This window comes from Pongo pygmaeus, chromosome 19 (assembly GCF_028885625.2).
Source record: "Pongo pygmaeus isolate AG05252 chromosome 19, NHGRI_mPonPyg2-v2.0_pri, whole genome shotgun sequence".
NCBI classification, from domain to species: Eukaryota; Metazoa; Chordata; class Mammalia; order Primates; family Hominidae; genus Pongo; species Pongo pygmaeus.
This window is the reverse complement of record NC_072392.2, coordinates 22930050-22948534: the sequence shown is the minus strand read 5'-3', so window position 1 is coordinate 22948534 and position 18485 is coordinate 22930050.

Sequence of the window (18485 nt, the reverse complement as noted above, 5' to 3'; positions counted from 1 at the left end):
GGATGGATGGGTAGAAGAGTGGGTGGATGGGTGGATGGGTGGGTGGATGGGTGGATGGGTGGGTGGGTGGATGAATGGGTGAATGGATGGCTGGGTGGATGGCTGGATGAGTAGGTGGGTGGATGGTTTGGTGGATGAGTGGATGGATGGATGGCTGGGTGAATGGCTAGAACAGTGAGGGAGAGAGGGCTCCAGGTGGACTAACCAGCATGAGCAAAGACCTAGAGATGAGAGAGTCATGCCATCCTTGAGGAATCTAATGAAGATGAGTGAGGCTGGCAAGGGGAAGGTCAAGGGATGAGACTGGAGAGGTGGGATGGCTGGATGATGGACAGCCCTGAAGTGTGGGAGAGATTGTTAGCAGTTCAATGGGTTTTAACTCATGGGCACACAGCTGCACCTCCTGCCACCCACACAGCAGGTGGGGCCTGAGGTCTGCATTCTGCAAGCAGCATGGATATGGGCTCTCTCCAGGCTCTCTCTTTCCCGTTCCACTGCTGAATACCCTTGGTTATAGGCCTTGGGAAGGGTCAATCTACTAACTGTAAAGAACACGGGTTTCCGAATTACTGCATTCACCTTTTCAGGAGAAAAGCCACATGCCACTAATGAGCTCTGACTCTGGCTTGTTATGTGAGAAATACATCTCTGTGGTATTTTAATCATTCTGCATTTTGGGTTCTATTTGTTACAGCAGATAGTGTGCACTAATGAATACCTCAAAATAGAGTGCTGCCATAACTTGAAACCTAAAATATGTGCCATTGGCTTAGTGGCCAGGCAGCAGGGAACATGAAAATAGATGTTGCAGAATGGAAAGTGGGAGACTCATGTCATGCAGAGGTGAAATGTTTGTTAGAGCTGTAGCCTACAGTAGCTTGAAGGGCAGACTGGGAGAAGTAAGCCTGTAGCTCCAGAAGAAGTTGGCTGAGTGAGCTGCAATAAAAATGTATGTTGGGCTGGGTGCGGTGGCTCATGCCTGTAATCCCAACACTTTGGGAGGCTGAGGCAGGCAGATGACGAGGTCAAGAGATCGAGACCATCCTGGCCATCATGGTGAAACCCTGTCTCCAATAAAAATACAAAAATTAGCTGGGCATGGTGGCACATGCCTGTAGTCCCAGCTACTCGGGAGGCTGAGGCAGAAGAATTGCTTGAAACCGGGAGGCGGAGGTTGCAGTGAGCCGAGATTATGCCACTGCACTCTAGCCTGAAGACAGAGCGAAACTCCGTCTCAAAAAAAAAAAAGTATGTTAGTCATTCCTTTGGCGTACAGTAAGGTATTGTGAGACAGAGACACACTCAAGCAAGATATAAACAGTGTGGAAATAGAAGAAAGGGAAATATGAAGAGTTTGAGGCCTTGTAGTGTTGGAAAAGTGAACTGCGAATGGATCTCAAATAGCAGGAAATAAAAATGAAAAGGTTTTAAGTAGCAAAGGCTCATTAAAACTCTCAGGTCTACAGACAAAGGCCTTAATCCTGCAGCAAGGATCAAATGAAGTGGGTGGTCTTGCCCCACTAACTGTTGAGATGTTCTCAAGGTCAGTGTCAGTAAGTAGAGACAGAGACATGGGAAATAAGGAAGCAAAGAAATAAAGCTGCTGGAAGATGACAGTAGAAAAGTACCTCGGGTGTGGTCACATGGAACTTATTGGAAGGAAAACTCCCTAAAATCTGGAGGGAATTGTATTGCCAAAGACACCACAAGCCTGTCATTGTAGAACAAGCCTTGGGCCTCCACCCTTGTACAGGCAGGAAAAGAGCTGCAAAAACCATGTGGTCCCCACCTCAGATGTCGCCACGGAGAATACTGGATGAGGAGGGGCCTCCCAGAAAGCAGAAATGGGAAATCCCTCCACGAGTAGGACAGGGAGCTTCACAACACCGCCAGTCAGATTCTGCAATTGTGGGGTGGGGGCTGCTATGTGTCCCTGTTCCCCCTTCCCTAATGAGAGCTTTAACTGCCCCCAGCCAGTTCAGAGGGAGCAGGAACTGGATTTTACTTGGAGATCACGGGATGGTGCTAGTGGAGAGCATGGCATGTTCCAGGAGGTGCAGGGCCACAGGCAGAGACAGATGGGGTTTTGGGGTTTGAGGTCATCCCTCTGGGAAAGGGTGTGATAGAAGAAAGAGCACACTGCTATCTCGTTGCCAGAAAGACAGACTGTTGCTGAGACTCATAGTGAATCATTAAAAATCCATTTTCTGACCTCCCTGGATACACAGACTATTTCAGTCTCCCCCTGCAGTCAATTGTGAGCAGAGGTGGACTGAGGCTTCTAAGAGTGGGAGGGCCCCTCCCTGACCTCTGCTTCCCTTTAACTGGCTGGATAGAGAAGGGGAACAAGACAGTTGGAGCCTGGGTCCCTGAATCACCGCATGGAGGAAAGCTATCCACTGGCAAGAGACACGTACTTCACACCACAGTGAGGAAGAACCAGACTGAACTGCATCTCAACTATGAAGCATTTCTCAGCCCATTTGTTCCAGCAGCTGACAACGCCCTGACAAACACACAGGCCATGGCCAGGGATCTACACTTGACGCTGAGGCTCCACTAGAAGATTCTAAGCAGAGAAGCAGTATGGTTACATTTATTGTTTTAAAAGAATTATTGTGGCTAGGCCAGGCACAGTGGCTCTCGCCTGTAATGCCAACACTTTGGGAGGCTGAGGTGGGAGGATTACTTGAGCCCAGGAATTGGAGACCAGCCTGGGTGACACAGTGAACCTCTATCTGAAAAAAAAGAAAAGAAAAAATACATAACTGTAGCTGGGATGTGGAGAAAGGATGGGAGGGATGAAGGCTAGAGGTAAGAAGGCTGATTAGGAGGCCGTGGCAGATGCTAGGTGAGAGACGATGACGTCCTGCATTACGATTGGGGCAGTAAGGAGAGAGAAAATGGGTAGGTTTGAGAGCTGAAAAGTGGCAGGGTCAGGACTGGAACCTGGGTCTGCCTGGGAAGAAGGGGGTGTGTTGAGGTGTGTGTGGTGTATTATACGCATGGCCCCCAGACTCCATCTCTGCTGTGGCCGAGTCAGGCCAGAGTCCATCACTCCTCACTTGGCCTTTTGGCCTGACTGCTGTCTTGCCCCCTGTGGGCTCCATGCAGCAGCCAGAAAGAGCTTTCTAAAACCTCCATCGCATCACGTCTGTCTCCTGCTCAAAAGTCCCCAATGCCCTCTTATTTACTGCATGAAGGATAAAACCCAAGGGCCCCAATGCTGCCTCTGCTTACCCATGTCCCTCCACTTCATCCCACTTCAGCTGCACTGACTTTATGTTCGTCAACTCTTTCAAGCTTATTCCTGCCTCAGGGCCTTTGCACATGTGTTCCCTCTACCTGAAATGTTTTTCTTCTACATATTCTCCTAGTTTGCTCTTCCTTGTCATTTAGGTCTGTTTTAGTTAAAGACATGTTTAGCTGCTAGAAAAACCTAACTCACAGGGCATTTCATTTATCTCATGTATCATGAAGCCTGGAGGATGAAGGTCCAGAGTTTGTGCAGTGGCGCAATGATGTCATCAAAGGCCTAGGCTCTTCTCAACTTCCCTCTGCAGCATCCTTGCTATGTTGTTTTTTGTCCTCATGCTTCTTGCCTCATGGTCACAAAATGGCTGCTATGCCTCCAGGTATCACACCCATATTCCAGACACTGCCTTCCCTGACCTCCCCATCTAACGCTGGCTCCCTAGGCACTCTATCCTATGTCCCCATCTTATTCTGATCCCATATCACTACTTGGAAGTTTCCTACTTGTTTCCTTGCTTGCTGATGATCTCCTGTCACTTCAATAAAAGCCCCACTAGGGCAAGCGGTTTGATTTCCATCTTGTTTTCCATCTTGTTCATTGCCAAATTGCCAGATTGCCAAATTGCCAAAGCAATTTCATTTCCATCTTGTTTACTGCCAAAGCCCAGCCCTGGCGCAGTATCTGGCACACAGGAAATGCTCAATAAATATTTGTAGACTGCATGAATAATAAAGTCCCCCAGCTGGCTTGGTACCAGAGGTAGGACTCAAACCTGGGCCTCCCACCTTACGGGTCTGGGAATTTCCTGGTGTATCCCGGTGCCTCCTTGCCACTCTCTGTGAGGAATCCAGGCGGTCCTGAGCAGCAGCCAAACCCTCGGCAGTCTCCAGCCACGTGAACAAGGAGCCTGTGTTTTGAGGCCCAGTGGAGAGAGGGAGAATCCCACCACCAGGGTTTAGGGAGCAGTCCCTGCTCACAGGTGAGCGTTTCTTCAGAGGCACACTGGCTGGCAGGCCTTCCTAGATAGAGCAAAGCCCCAAGTTCAATGGCAGCCCTCACCTGCTGGGAAAGAGCCTCCCTCTTCAAGGATCTTCCAGTCACCTGTGTGGGTGAAGTAGGGCTCAGCTCCAGGCAAGCACACCCCTAACTCCAATAAATGCAGAGCCCAGGCGCCGAGATGTAGGGGGGCAGCCAAGTCTATCTGGAATTTTATAATCTATTTTGGCTTTGGTCTTCATTGTATTTACTTTTGCAGTTACCCGCACATGATACAGGTGTTCCATTTAGGTGGCTGCATAGAGCTTTCTTTTTTAAATAAAATATTTATTTTTTGAGATGGAGTTTCACTCTGTCTCCCAGGCTGGAGGACGGTGGCACAATCACAGCTCACTGCAGCCTCAACCTCCAGGGCTCAAGCAATCCTCCCCCCTCAGCCTCCTGAGTAGCTGGGACTACAGGCATGCACCACCACTCCCAGCTAATTTTTTGATATTTTGTAGAGACAGGGTCTCCCTATGGTGCCTGGGTTTGTCTTGAACTCCTGGGCTCAAGCAATCCACCTGCCTCGGCCTCCCCAAGTGCTGGGATTACAGGCATGAGCCACCACGCCCGGCCAGTTTCCCTTTTAAATAATATGTTTCCATATTCAAAGAATGAACCCACTTAAGAACAACATTGAGTGGATGAAGGGTCCAGCGTGATGACAGGGCTCATTTCTAAGCAGAGAAAGAAGGCGCAGAAGCAGGGGTGGCTATTCAGGGCCACTGCAAGTACATGATGTCACTGGGGCCAGAGCCCAGACCACTTACTCCTCATCCAGTGCTTGTCAGCCCTAAGATCAGAGATGCCTGGGCCAGTCTTGGGCCAGATGACCCACGCAGCTGATGGCAACGTGTTCCATGTGGACAAGCTGCCTTCCAGAAATGGCCTGTCCTGCTGAGGTCGTGTTAGTTTCCAAGGGCAGGGAGGAGGGTGGTGCTGCAATAAGCTTCCACGCCTGCCCCACTGGGTGCCCCGACGCAAGCATACAAGTGACAAGTGGCAGCACTCATAGCCCTGGAAACAGAACCCTCTGCGCTTTCCACAGGAGCTCCACCTGCACTGGAGAGTAAGGACAGCCAGGCCCCACAGCTGCACAGCCAGGAGGGAACCAGGTGCTGCTCACAAAATGCCTGCATTTCCGTACGAGTGTTGCTTTTAGAATTTACTGCACAAGGCCCGGTGTGGTGGCTCACGCCTGTAATCCCAGCACTTTGGGAGGCCGAGGCGGGCAGATGACGAGGTCAAGAGAGCGAGACTATCCTGGCTAAGAAAGTGAAACCCCATCTCTATTAAAAAATACAAAAAATTAGCCGGGCGTGGTGGCGGGAGCCTGTAGTCCCAGCTACTCGGGAGGCTGAGGCAGGAGAATGGCGTGAACCCGGGAGGCGGAGCTTGTAGTGAGCCAAGATCGCGCCACTGCACTCCAGCCTGGGCAACAGAGTGAGACTCCATCTGAAAAAAAAAAAAAAAGATAATCTGGAGTCTTGCCATAACATAACAACATATTGAGCTCCCCACCGCCACCCCTGCCACTTTTTCCTAAAATGATGATGCTTTTTACTTTTCTTGAGGCTTATGATGGGATCAAATGGAGACGGAAGGAAGGGTCATGACTGGGCCTTGGCCAGGGCTGACCAGTAAGACTGACAGTGTTCCTTTCTTCCTTTCTGCTGGGATTCCCCAGGATGGCATTCTGCTAATCCCAAAAGCAATGTGGTAAGGCTTCCAGATTAACAGTTAACTGAAGATTATATATTAGGGCTTCCTCACTCCAGCCTGGGTAACAGAGCAAGACTCCGTCTCAAAAAAAAAAAAAGAATTTACTGCACAAATAAGCCTAGCACAAAGCAGGTGCTCATAAGTATTAGCTGAAAGAAAGATTTTTGAATGAAAAAAATGGAGAAAACTACACTTTTTTTTTCATTAAAAAGTGGTTAGCTGGGTGTGGTGGGGCACACCTGTAGTCCAGTCTCTCGGGAGGCTGAGGCGGGAGGATCGCTTGAGCCCAGGAGTTCTGGGTTGTAGTGTGCTATGCCAATCAGGTGTTCACACTAAGTTCAGCACCAACATGGTGGCCTCCTAGGAGCAGGGGACCACCAGGTTGACTAAGGAGGGGTGAACCGGCCTCTGCTGGAAACGGAGCAGGTCAAAACTCCCATGCTGATTAGCAATGAGATCATGCCTGTGAATAGCCACTGAACTCTAGCCTGAGCAACACAAGACCCCATCTCTAAAAAAAACAGGGGAAAAAAAAGAAAAATGAAAAATTAAAATTAAAAAAAAAAAAGAATAAATGTATCAGATCACACCCCTCCTAAACTCATTTTGGTCCCTGTAGCTGAAGGATGTCAGAGGGCAGCTCAGTGCTTCTCCCTACAACACACACTACCCTGTCTCAGCTGACCCCAGGATGGGCAGAAACCCAATCTGAGCTTCTATCTAGGAGAGCAATTCCACCAGACACCACCAAGAACATTCCAGAACACATAAGGATAGGAGTTTACTGGTAGGATACAGTGAACTGACAGGCACTGGCCCACTCTATAGATAGCAGTCTCTGGCTGGGCCTCCCCTGCTCTCTCTGGCCCTGGGCTCCCCTCATAGTCATAGTCTCTCAGGAACCCCTACCTGCCGTCACCTTCTTTTTTTTTTTTTTTTTTTGAGACAGTCTCAAAAAGTCAGGCTGGAGTGCAGTGGTGCAATCTCAGCTCACTGCAACCTCTGCCTCCCAGGTTCAAGCAATTCCCATGTCTCGGCCTCCTGAGCAGCTGGGATTACAGGTGCATGTCATCACGCCTGGCTAATTTTTGTATTTCTAGTAGAGTTTCACCATGTTGGCCAGGCTGGTCTCAAACTCCTGACCTCAAGTGATCTGCCCGCCTCGGCCTCCAGAAGTGCTAGGATTACAGGCGTGAGCCACTATAGCCAGCCACCTTCCTCCTTAACTCTCGCCCACCACCAGTGCCTGGTACAGTCCCCCGTACAGAGGACCAAGCTGGAAGAAACCTTCCATAATTCAACTCCTTTTTAAAGGAGAGAAACTGAGGCCCCAAGGTGAGGTGACAGGTTAGGGGCAGGTGGGACGGAGACCCAGGTGTCCTGAGCCTCAATGCAGGACTCCTGGCCGCAATGAATGCATGTGTGCTAGACCCGGGAGGCCTCGAGCAGCAGGAAGGAAGCAGGAAGAGCCAGGCGTCTGGCAGGGCAGTACAGAGGCAGCTGCCCTGGCCTCACTGATGCACAGGCCCAAGGGGGCGCCTGATGGCAACTCCAGGTTGTGCCCAACCCAGGCTGCTGTAGACAAGTACAAAAATGTGCAATGTCAACACAGCTCTGACTCTTGCCACTCTGAGCTGCCAGGCAAAGTTCCAGAGTGATCTGGCTGGGGAGCCTGTGTCTGGGTGAGGAGAGAGTGGCCCCCAGGCAGGAGCTGACAGAGGTGGTGAACTCCCCTCTACTGAACTTTCAGACAATAGAGACACAGGTGTGAGGGCGACAGGGCCCCGCTGCTCCCCTCCAGATGGGGGTGCTGAGGTCTGGAAGACTCTTGGGGCCTCTTAGGAAGGCCTCTGTAACCTCCTAATCTCATCCACTCCCAAGCCAGGTATGCGGGACCCGGACCCAAGGGCTCGCTACACCGAAACTCCCTGTTCCAAGTCACCTGCCTGAATGTCTCCACAGGATACACCGCTTCTGATGGCCACAGGGTCTCTCCTTACTTTTGGACTGATGTTCTCACTCTGTCACTTTGCAGTGGGTTGAATGGTGACCCTCAAAGTGACATGCCCACATCCTAATTCCTAGAACCCGTGAGTGCCATTATATTGGGAAAAATATCTTTGTCAATGTACTTAAGGATCTTTCATTATGATGATGATTATTTTGAGACAGGATCTCACTCTGTCTCAAGCCCAGGCTGGAGTGCAGTGGTGTGATCTCAGCTCACTGCAGCCTCGACCTCCTGGGCTCAAGAGATCCTCCCACCTCAGCCTCACAAAGTGCTGGGATTACAGGCGTGAGCCTCCACACCCGGTCAGATTAAGGATCTTGAGATGAGGAGATCATCCTGGATTATCTGGGTGGCCTCTAAATCCAACAAGTGTCTTATACAAGGGAGGCAGAGGGAGAGTTGAGACCAAGAAGGCTGACATGCGACCATGAGGCAGAGGCTGGCGTGACAAGGCCACGAGTCCAGGCAGGCCGCAGCCACCGGAAGTGGGAGAGGGAGGGAGCATCTCCCCAGAGCCTCTCAGGGAACATGATCCTCCCAGCACCCTGATTTCATTCTTCTGAACAAATGCTTGCTGTTTGAAGCCACCCCATTTCTGGTCATTTGCTACAGTGGCCACAGGAAGCTAAGACGTGTCACCCCCCAATCTGTGGAAGCAAATCCCAAATTATTCCCATGCCCCGTGCTGTTCTCCCTCCCTGGCATGTTCCTTGCCTCTCTTCCTGCATGCCATCCTCCTTCTTCTGACTCTGCCTTCCCAGGCTACGTAAGTCCAGGAGGCCTGGGGACCTGTGTCCCCTCATCTCCACCAATTCCTATCTTCTCAGGCTTTTTTTTTTTTGAGACGGAGTCTTGCTCTGTCACCCAGGCTGGAGTGCAGTGGCATGATCTTGGCTCACTGCAACCTCAGTCTCCCAAGTTCAAGCGATTCTTCTGCTTCAGCCTCCCGAGTAGCTGGGACTACAGGCATGCACCACCATGGCTGGCTATTTTTTGAATTTTTAGTAGAGACAGAGTTTCACCATATTGGCCACATTGGTCTTGAACTCCTGACCTCATGATCCGCCCGCCTCTGCCTCCCAAAGTGCTGGGATTACAGGCGTGAGCCACCACACCTGACCTTTTCTCAGGCATTTTCTCCCAACTCCAACCCCAAACCACAAGATGAGATGCAGCCTCAAAAGGCAGCTTCTTTCTCCATCCAGAAGAGCAGAGACGCCTTGGGCCCTGGCAGGGAGGCAAGGGCTGGTGGGACAGGCATTTGGTCCTGGCTCTGCTGCAAGCTTGCAGTGGGGCCCCAGGGTCATCTTAGGACCTCCCTGGGCTTCACTGGGTTTCCTCTGTGGAAATGGGAAGAGTCGCACCAGATCCCCCTGAGGCCCCTCCGAGCTGCAGTGTTCTCTCTAAAGAATTGGACAGAAGTTTCTAGGAGTCCCTGGGTTTCAGGATCTGTGAGATACGCTCCAAGTGCAAAACCCCACAGAGAATTTGGAAGAGTTAGTATGAAGAAAAAGAATGTTGGCTGGGCGCAGTGGCTCACGCCTGTAATCCCGGCACTTTGGGAGCCTGAGGCGGGCGGATCATGAGGTTAGGAGATCGAGACCATCCTGGCCAACGTGGTGAAACCCCGTCTCTACTAAAATACAAAAAATTAGCCAGCCGTGGTGGAGCGTGCCTGTAGTCCCAGCTACTCAGGAGGCTAAGGCTGAGGAATCGCTTGAAACTGGGAGGCGGAGGTTGCAGTGAGCCGAGATTGCACCATTGCACTCCAGCCTGGGTGACAGAGCAAGAGTCTGTCTCAAAAAGGGGGAAGAAAAGGGGAGGGAAGAGAGCGGAGGAGAGGGAAAGGATGTTGGCTGGGTGTGATGGCTCACGCCTGTAATCCCAGCACTTTGGGAGGCCAAGGCAGGTGGATTACCTGAGGTCAGGAGTTCAACACCAGCCTGATCAATATGGTGAAACCCTGCCTCTACTAAAATTACAAAAATTAGCCAGGCGTGGTGGCTTGCGCCTGTAGTCCCAGCTATTCGGGACGCTGAGGCAGGAGAATTGCTTGAACCCGGGAGGCGGAGGTTGCAGTGAGCCAAGATCGTATTACTGCATTCTAGCTTGGGCGACAGAGCGAGACTCCGTCCCCCCAAAAAAAAAAAAAAAGAAAAAGAATGTTAAAATATCTCACTCAAATTCCTCTTTTAATTATTATTATACTTTAAGTTCTAGGGTACATGTGCACAACATGCAGGTTTATTACATAGGTATACATGTGCCATGTTGGTGTGCTGCACCCATCAGCTCATCATTTACATTAGGTATTTCTCCTAATGCTATCCCTCCCCCTGCCTCCCACCCCCAGGGGCCCCGGTGTGTCATGTTCCCCGCCCTGTGTCCATGTGTTCTCATTATTCAACTCCCACCTATGTCTAACTCATAAATTCTAATTGACATGATGAAATGACACTTTTTGGATATATACGGGGTTAAGTAAAATATATTATTAAAATTAACTTCAGGCCAGGCGTGGTGGTTTATGCCTGTAATCCCAGCATTTTGGGAGGCCGAGGCAGGTGGATCACTTTAGGTCAGGAGTTCGAGACAGGCCTGGCCAACATGGCAAAACCTCATCTCTACTAAAAATACAAAAATTAGCCAGGCTTGGTGGCGCATGCCTGTAATCCCAGCTGCTTGCAAGGCTCAGGCCCAAGAATCGCTTGAACCCGGGAGGCGGAGGTTGCAGTGAGCTGAGATTGCGCCACTGCACTCCAGCCTGGGCGACAGAGCAAGACTCTGTCTCAAAGAGAAAACATAATTTCACCTCCTTTTACTTTTTAAGTGTTGCTACTGGAAAATTGTGTTTGTTTTGGAGACAGTCTCACTCTGTCGCCCAGGCTGGAGTGCAGTGGCGTGATCTCAGCTCACTGCAACCTCCGCCTCCCCGGTTCAAGCGATTTTCCTGCCTCAGCCTCCCGAGTAACTGGGACTACAGGCACATGCTGCCACTCTCGGCTAATTTTTTGTATTTTAGTAGAGACGGAGTTTCACCGTGTTGCCCAGGTTGGTCTCGAACTCCTGACCTAAAGTGATCCACCCACCTTAGCCTCCCAAAGTGCTGGGATTACAGGCATGAGTGACCATGCTCAGCCGCTACTGGAAAATTTTAAAGGACCTTTGTGAGCGGCACAGTATCTATCCTGCGGCTCTCTGAGGTGGTCTCCCTCATCTCTGTCCCGCTCATGCCAGGGCCCCTGGCACGTGCTCTACGGAAATGATGTGTGGATGCTGCCCAGATATCTCCAGGACCTGCTATTTGTCGGTCCGGGCTGGGAAGGGAGACCAGCAAGGGGCCAGAGAGTTCGGTTTAAGTGATAGCCAGGTGAGCCCGGGGCTTTCCATGGCTGGAACAGATTTTTGCTCTCATGGTCACTTTTTTATTTAAATTTAGGTGAAATTCACACAATGTACAATTAACCATTTCAGAGTACAATTCAGTGGCATTTGGTGCATCCACAATGTGGCACAGCCATCGCCTCTATCTACTTCCAAAACATTCTCATCCCCCAAAAGAAACCTCATTCCCCCCAGAACCCATCTCCATTTTCCCTCCCGCCCCCAGCTCCTGGCAGTAACACATCTGGTTTCTGTCTCTGTGGATGTGCCCGTTCTGGACATTTCCACATAGTTGTAACCATACAATATTTTCTTTTGTGTCTGGCTTCTTTCACTTGGAACAATGTTCTCAAGGTGCCTCCACAAGGTCCATGGACCGGAGCTCCACTCTCCTTTAGCTGAATCACATTGCATCATGTGGCTGCACCTCCTTCTGTGTATCCATGTATTCATGGACGCCTGGGTGGATGCCCCTCCTGGCAATGGCAAGTGGGGTGCACAGTCTCTAAGCAAAACCTACGAGACCGCCTGGGTGCTGTCTCAGTGATGGCTGGCCCTGCCCATTCCTTTTGCAACCCCTAGGAATCCATCATCCTACTGGGGTTCCCTTGTCCCTCCAGCCATCACGTAGGGTGGGACAGGGTTGAACATAGCGTCAGACCCTCATTTCCATCGCCTTCCACCCAGAGTCAGCAATGTATCTGGCCCCAGCTCATATCTGTGTGCCCTGCCCTCTGTTTGTGTCTTGGGCCTTGGGCTGCCAAGGAAGCTGCTCCCCTTCAGAACCCTTGAGCATGGTCCTCCACCAGTCTGCTGCCCCAAAACCTGGGGACACAGAGCCATGTCCTCACCCTGTAGTGTCCTTGTCCCAAATCAACCTATTATCTCCAGCCCCCTCTCGGTCTTGCAGCTTCTCAGAAGAGGGACAGGTGAGGTGAGACAAGCCTGTCTTCATTTTGAGGCCTTGATCCAACTGGGAACGGGGGTGCTAGGGGCCGAATTGTGTCCCCCTAGAATTCCTGTGTTAAGGACCTAACTCCCAGGACCTCAGAATGGGACTGTACTTGGAAATCGGGCTTTTAGGAGGCAACGAAGGTACAATGAGGCCATGGGGTGGCATCTTAATCTGACAGAAAGGGTGTGCTTATAAGGAGAGAAGTCTCTGTCTCTGTCTCTCTCGGCCATGTGGGAACACAAGAAGGCAGAAATCTGCCTTCAGCAGGAACGAGATCTGCCAGCACCTTGATCTTGCACTTCAGCCTGTAGAACTGTGAGCAGGAACTGTGTTGTTTCAACCACCCAGTCTGTGGTATTTGGCTAGGGCAGACTCACACACCTCCTTACCTAGGTAGACCTCCTTCCCCACTCACTCCTAAGTATATTCAGTGATGTCGCCTGCCTAGCACTCACCTGAAAATATCTCATTCCTGACTGCCTGTCTCCCCAGACATGGGTTCCTTGCGGATGGGGCTGACCCATGAGGCTGCCCTGGCTCCCAGCCTGGAGCACACATGCCCTAACTAGGAGTGAGCAGAAGGATGGACAGAAGGAGAGATGAAAAAGTGTGATGGGATGCATGGGCGCTTTCTAGAATCTGTTTCCCATAACGTTAACTACCAGAGCAACTGCTGTCATCTGGCTAAGGATTCCCTGGAGGTGTCTGGTGTGAGCAGGGGCCTTGCTGTGGAAATGCTGGACAAGAACAGGGCCCTGTTTGAGCAATAGGAGCCGCAGCCTCTTGTGGCCACCATGAGACACTGGGCAGCGTGGGCAGGCGCCTCCACCCATGTGCATTTCCCAGTTCATGAAGTCAAAATGCTGCCAGGTGTCTCACCTTCCACATCGTTGTTGTCAGGATGACATAGGCTCTGCAGTGAGCTATAGGAAGTGAGGGGCTGCAATGATCAAACCATCTTTGCCTTGCTTGCCACACCCTCATGTGACCAACTTGGCCCAGTTTGCCCAAAACTCTCCCAATATTAAAACTAAAAATCCCATGCCCTGAGATTCCCCTCAGGCCCGGGCAAGCCAGGACAGCTGGCCACCCTTCCACATTCCTGCTGTTTTGGCCCCTGCCTTAGATAAGGGGCTGGCCACATGAGCTATGGAAGTGAGGGGCCTCGTCCATTCATCTCTCCACCACCAGGGTTGTACAAGCATGCTCTAAGGTTCTAGTGACAAATGCATCTCCAAGTCTGCACCACAAGCTCAGCACTCTTGCTGTTTCCATTCTCTGCCAAGGTGGACACTAACATAAAAGAGGGCTCATCTGTGCTTTCCTAGACTCACATTGTCAAACTATGGGACCAGTGAGGAGTTCCATTTGCATCTTGGGGCAGTGGGGTGTGCTTGGGGTTCCCTGGGAGTAGTGCCCATGCTCACACCTTGGTGCCTTTCCCATGTCTGAGGTGGAAATGTTGATGTGGTGGGATAGATCAAGGCTCCTCAAGGACACCCTGGCTGCACGGTAGCCAGTGGCATTTTTGGCCAATGGCTGGGCTTCTCTGCTGCTGAGCCCTGTTAGGCTAGCTTTGGTCTCACCAAGTGGAGAATGTCTGCAGAGAGGCCTTTAGAAGAGGGTTGATTTCAGTGATCTACTGCTGCATAACAAGGAAACCAGGGGCATCAAACCACAGCCACTTCATTCTGCTTGTGGAGTCTGTGTGTGGGGAATCTAGAGAGGGCACCACAAGAAGCAGAGGGCCCTGTCTCTGCTCAGCTGTGATGCTCACTACAGCCTCGACACCTGGCCTCTCCACATGGCTTGGGCTTCTTCAGCATTAAGACTTCAGACTTCCATCATAGCACAGAGAGCTCCAGTGACAGAGCCTCTATGGCCTTTTAGGAGCCAACCTTAAAAGTCATTCAGCATCACTTCCTCTATACCCTGCTGACTGAAGCAGTCATAAGCCCACTCAAATTCCTTGGGAGGGGACTTAGACACCATCCTGAAGGAAGGAATGCCGAGGAGTTTGCTGCCATGCTTTTAAACCACCACAGGGGTGCTGGGGGAGAAAAAGAGTCTTCCTGTATGGAAAAGCTGGGACAGGGGAGGCTGAGAGAGAGCGAGCGAGCAGAAGAAAGTGAACAGGTGAGAGACAGAGTGTGGCCACTGCGGTAAGTCCTGGGATTTTGGAGAAAAAGCCGTGCTATGTGTGATGTCACCATCCTCATCCATCTCTCTGGGCAACTTCCACCAAGTCCACACCATTTGTCACTGCTTCCAGCCTTGGGTTTCTTTTTATCTCAATGATGTGCCATATAGGACCAGCCTCTGAGGTGCCTGTCAGGTAAAGGCTACCTCCATGAGGGTGGGGCAGGGCCAGTCCAGAGAGGCCTGGGGATGCCCAGATGGCAGTGTGGAGGCCTGAAATAAAGGAATGATGACTGGAACTTCGATTCACTGCACACACACTGCCTCACTGTATGCTGAGCCTGAGGCTTCACTTTATTTTTTGAGACAGGGTCTCACTCTGTCACCCAGGCTGGAATGCAGTGGTACAGTCATAGCTCACTGCATCCTCCAGTTCCTGGGCTCAAGTGACTCTCCCACCTTGGCCTCCCAAAGTGCTGGGATTATAGGTGTCAGCCACCTCCCTGGGCCCGAAGAATTTTTTTAATCCTACGTGTTATGGGCTGAGTTGTGTGCCCCTCACCCTCACCCCAATTCAAATATCACAATCTTAACCTCCCAGTACCTCAGAATGGACTGCATTTGGACTTTTATTAAAGAGAAAATTAAGTTAAAATGAGGCCATGAGAGTGGGTCCTAACCCAATCTGACAAGTATCCATCTAAGAAGAGCAGATTAGGGCTGGGCATGTTAGCTCATGCCTATAATCCCAGCACCCTGGGGGGCCAAGGCAGGTGGATCACCTGAGGTCAGTTGTTCAAAACCAGCTTGGCGTTTAGAATGAGGAAACATTTTAGAATGAGGAAAGGTAGGAAAGAATACACATCAACCTTTCAATATTGTTAGGATCACAGCAGTGCAGGGTGGCTTGTGGAATTATTAACTCTTATGACATGTCACTGAAGAACAAGATCCTGTAAAGTGAAATTGCATATCTGGGGGAATACATTGAAGTTGCACATTAATGGATGGAATAAGAAATACAGTCTCCAGAAACAGAAATTTTAAATGTACTGTTAATGAATTTTTTTAAAGTAAATAAACTCTGACTTTTTTCCTTAGTAAATACAAATTATTAAGGCCACCTTTTAAAAAGGGCATCATATTCAAAATGTTCCATTTCACTCATGAGAGATTCAAATTTTACAGAAAACAAGATGCCATTTTTTAAAGAAACCTTTTTAAGGATAATTTTAGATGTACAGAAAAGTCGCAAAAATAGTACAGTTCTGTATAGCCTTCATCCTGGTTCCCCCGACATTAACATCTCACACAGTCATGGTATGTGTCAAAACTAAGAACCAACATTGGCAGTTACTATTAACTGAACTCAAGACCCCATTCAGATTTCACTTTTTTTTTTTCCTTTTTTGAGACACAATCTCACTCCATCACCCAGGCTGGAGTACAGTGGCATGATCTTGGCTCACTGCAACCTCTGCCTCCCAGGTTCGAGCGATTCTCCTGACTCAGCTTCCCGAGTAGCTGAGATTACAGGCTCGCACCACCATGCCCAGCTAACTTTTTTTGGTATTTTTAGTAGAGACGGGGTTGCACTATATTGGCCAGGCTGGTCTCGAACTCCTGACCTTGTGATCCGCCTGCCTCGGCCTCCCAAAGTGCTGGGATTACAGGCGTGAGCCCCCACACCCGGCCCAGATTTCACCTGTTTTTCCACAAATGTCCTCTGCTACCATATTGCATTTAGCGAGATACCACTTTTAAATTTATCAGATTTGCAAAAAGAAAACACTTGCTAACAGACCATGCTGGCACAGCTGTGGGGAAATAGGCGGTGTCATGTACTGCTGGAGGGAGTGGGGAGCAGTCTGGCAACATTTATCAAAACAACAAGTGCCTACACTCTTTGACCCAGCAAGTTCTCTTCAGGAAATTATCCCAGTTTTATTTGCAATGGGTACCAGGAAGTGGCGCAAACATGTTTATTGCAGCACTCTTTGAAATAGTAAAAGACTGTCCAGAGACTGGCTGATACAATTATGGCATATCCAAACAATGGATTATCATGTACTGCTAAAACAAATCAGATATGTACTGATGCAGAGTGATCTCCAAGATACAATTAAGTGGAAAAAACATAAACAAACAAGAAATGGAGGAATGTGCATAATATGCATCCTCTGGGCCAAAGAAAACATTTGTTAATATATGTCTACTTTATATCTGCAGAGGATCCATAACAAAGGTACCAGTTATTGCCTGCAGAGGGTTGTGGACAGAGATGGAAAGAGCCAGGTCACAAGAAGATGAACAGAAAAAACCCTTATTTTTCACTGTATATTGTTTTGTAATTTGAATTTTATACCATGTGAATATACTGCCCATTCAGACTTAAAATTCTACTTTTAAAATGCTCATTTTGATGCTTTTAATGGTAAAGTCAAACCTTTATATAGAACTATTATACCTAAGATATTGTTTTGGAAGATTTGCCTTTCCCTGAATGCTACTACATGCTATGAGGAATAAAAATAGGCTGAGTTTTTACTCCTCAAAACAGCCCTGCAAGATAGGTGCTGTGTGAATGGCATCTATTTTCTCCCCTACACCTGCCTTTCTATACTCTCCACGGTCAGGGCTGGAAGCCAGAGAACTACATTTCCCAGACTCCCTTGTCATCTGACTTAGCCAGTGGGAGGCACTGGTGGGAGTTTGGAAGATATGAGATGGGGAAAGCGATTCTAATCTCTGGCTTCTGGTGGCACCCCAGGCCACAGCGGTGGTTCCAGTTGTGTGTCAGTAGTACCAGGCAGCAAGTACGGCTCCAGGCTCCTGCTCAGCAGCTGAGGAATCAGTTTCTGGAAACGAATTTTCCTTTTGCTCCTCCAGCCTTGCGGGGGTCATAGTAGCTACCTCCAGTTACTAGGCTTTGGGTGCCCTTGTTCTCCCCTTGGTTCTCATGCCCTTCCAACACCTTTGTAAACAATACCCTGTATTAAATGGCTTTTCCTCTAATTACACACTGGCTAATATAGATAAAATTGCTCATATTTTACAGGTGAGAAACTGAAATTCAAATAGAGAAAGTGACTTAACCAAACAAGCTAAGTACCACGCTTGTTTCATGATGCTCCAGCCACCTTGGTCCTAACCTTATTAGGACACCCCAGGCCCATCTGCACTGCAAAGCCATTGCATTAATTCACTCTGCACAGAACATTCTGTCTTCAGTCCTTCACATGCACACTCTTTCTAGTCCCACTCAAATGTTACCTTTTGATACAGTTGGGTTTTTTTTTTTAAGAGACAGGGTCTCACTCTGTCCCTCAGGCTGGAGTGTAGTAATAATACAAACATAGCTCACTGCAGCCTCAAACTCCAGGGCTCAAGAGATCCTCTCACCTCAGCCTCTCCAGTAGCTAGGACTACAGGCACGTGCCACCATACTTAGTTGATGTTTAAATTTTTTGTAGAGTCAAGGTCTCCCTATGTTGCCCAGGCTGGCCTCAAACTCCTGGACTCAAGCTGTCCTCCTTCCTCAGCCTCCTAAAGTGCTGGGATTACAGGTGTGAGCCATTGTGCCCAGCCTTCAAATGTTACCTTTTTAGAGTGACCTTCTCTTACCACCTGTGATCTCCAAGTCACTCCATTATATCATCCTGTTCCTTTTCTTCTTGGTACTACTCTCTGAAAATATTTACTCAAGTTGTTTATTCCATTGGAATGTAAAGCCCGTTAAGACCCAGGAACAGTGTTTGTCTTACTAAACACTGTATCTCTGTGCCCAAGAGTACCTGCAGAGTATGCCTTCAACAACGATCTAAGAATGAATGAATGAAAAGTGTAGTAAGGGAAGTAGCAGATTACTTTGAGCACCAGCGAGGACATGCCCTTCCACTGGCTGCCTTCATACAGCAGGACAGAGGGCTCACGGGAGTCTCCACTGCAGGACAGCCCCCAGAAACTAATTCCCATCACTC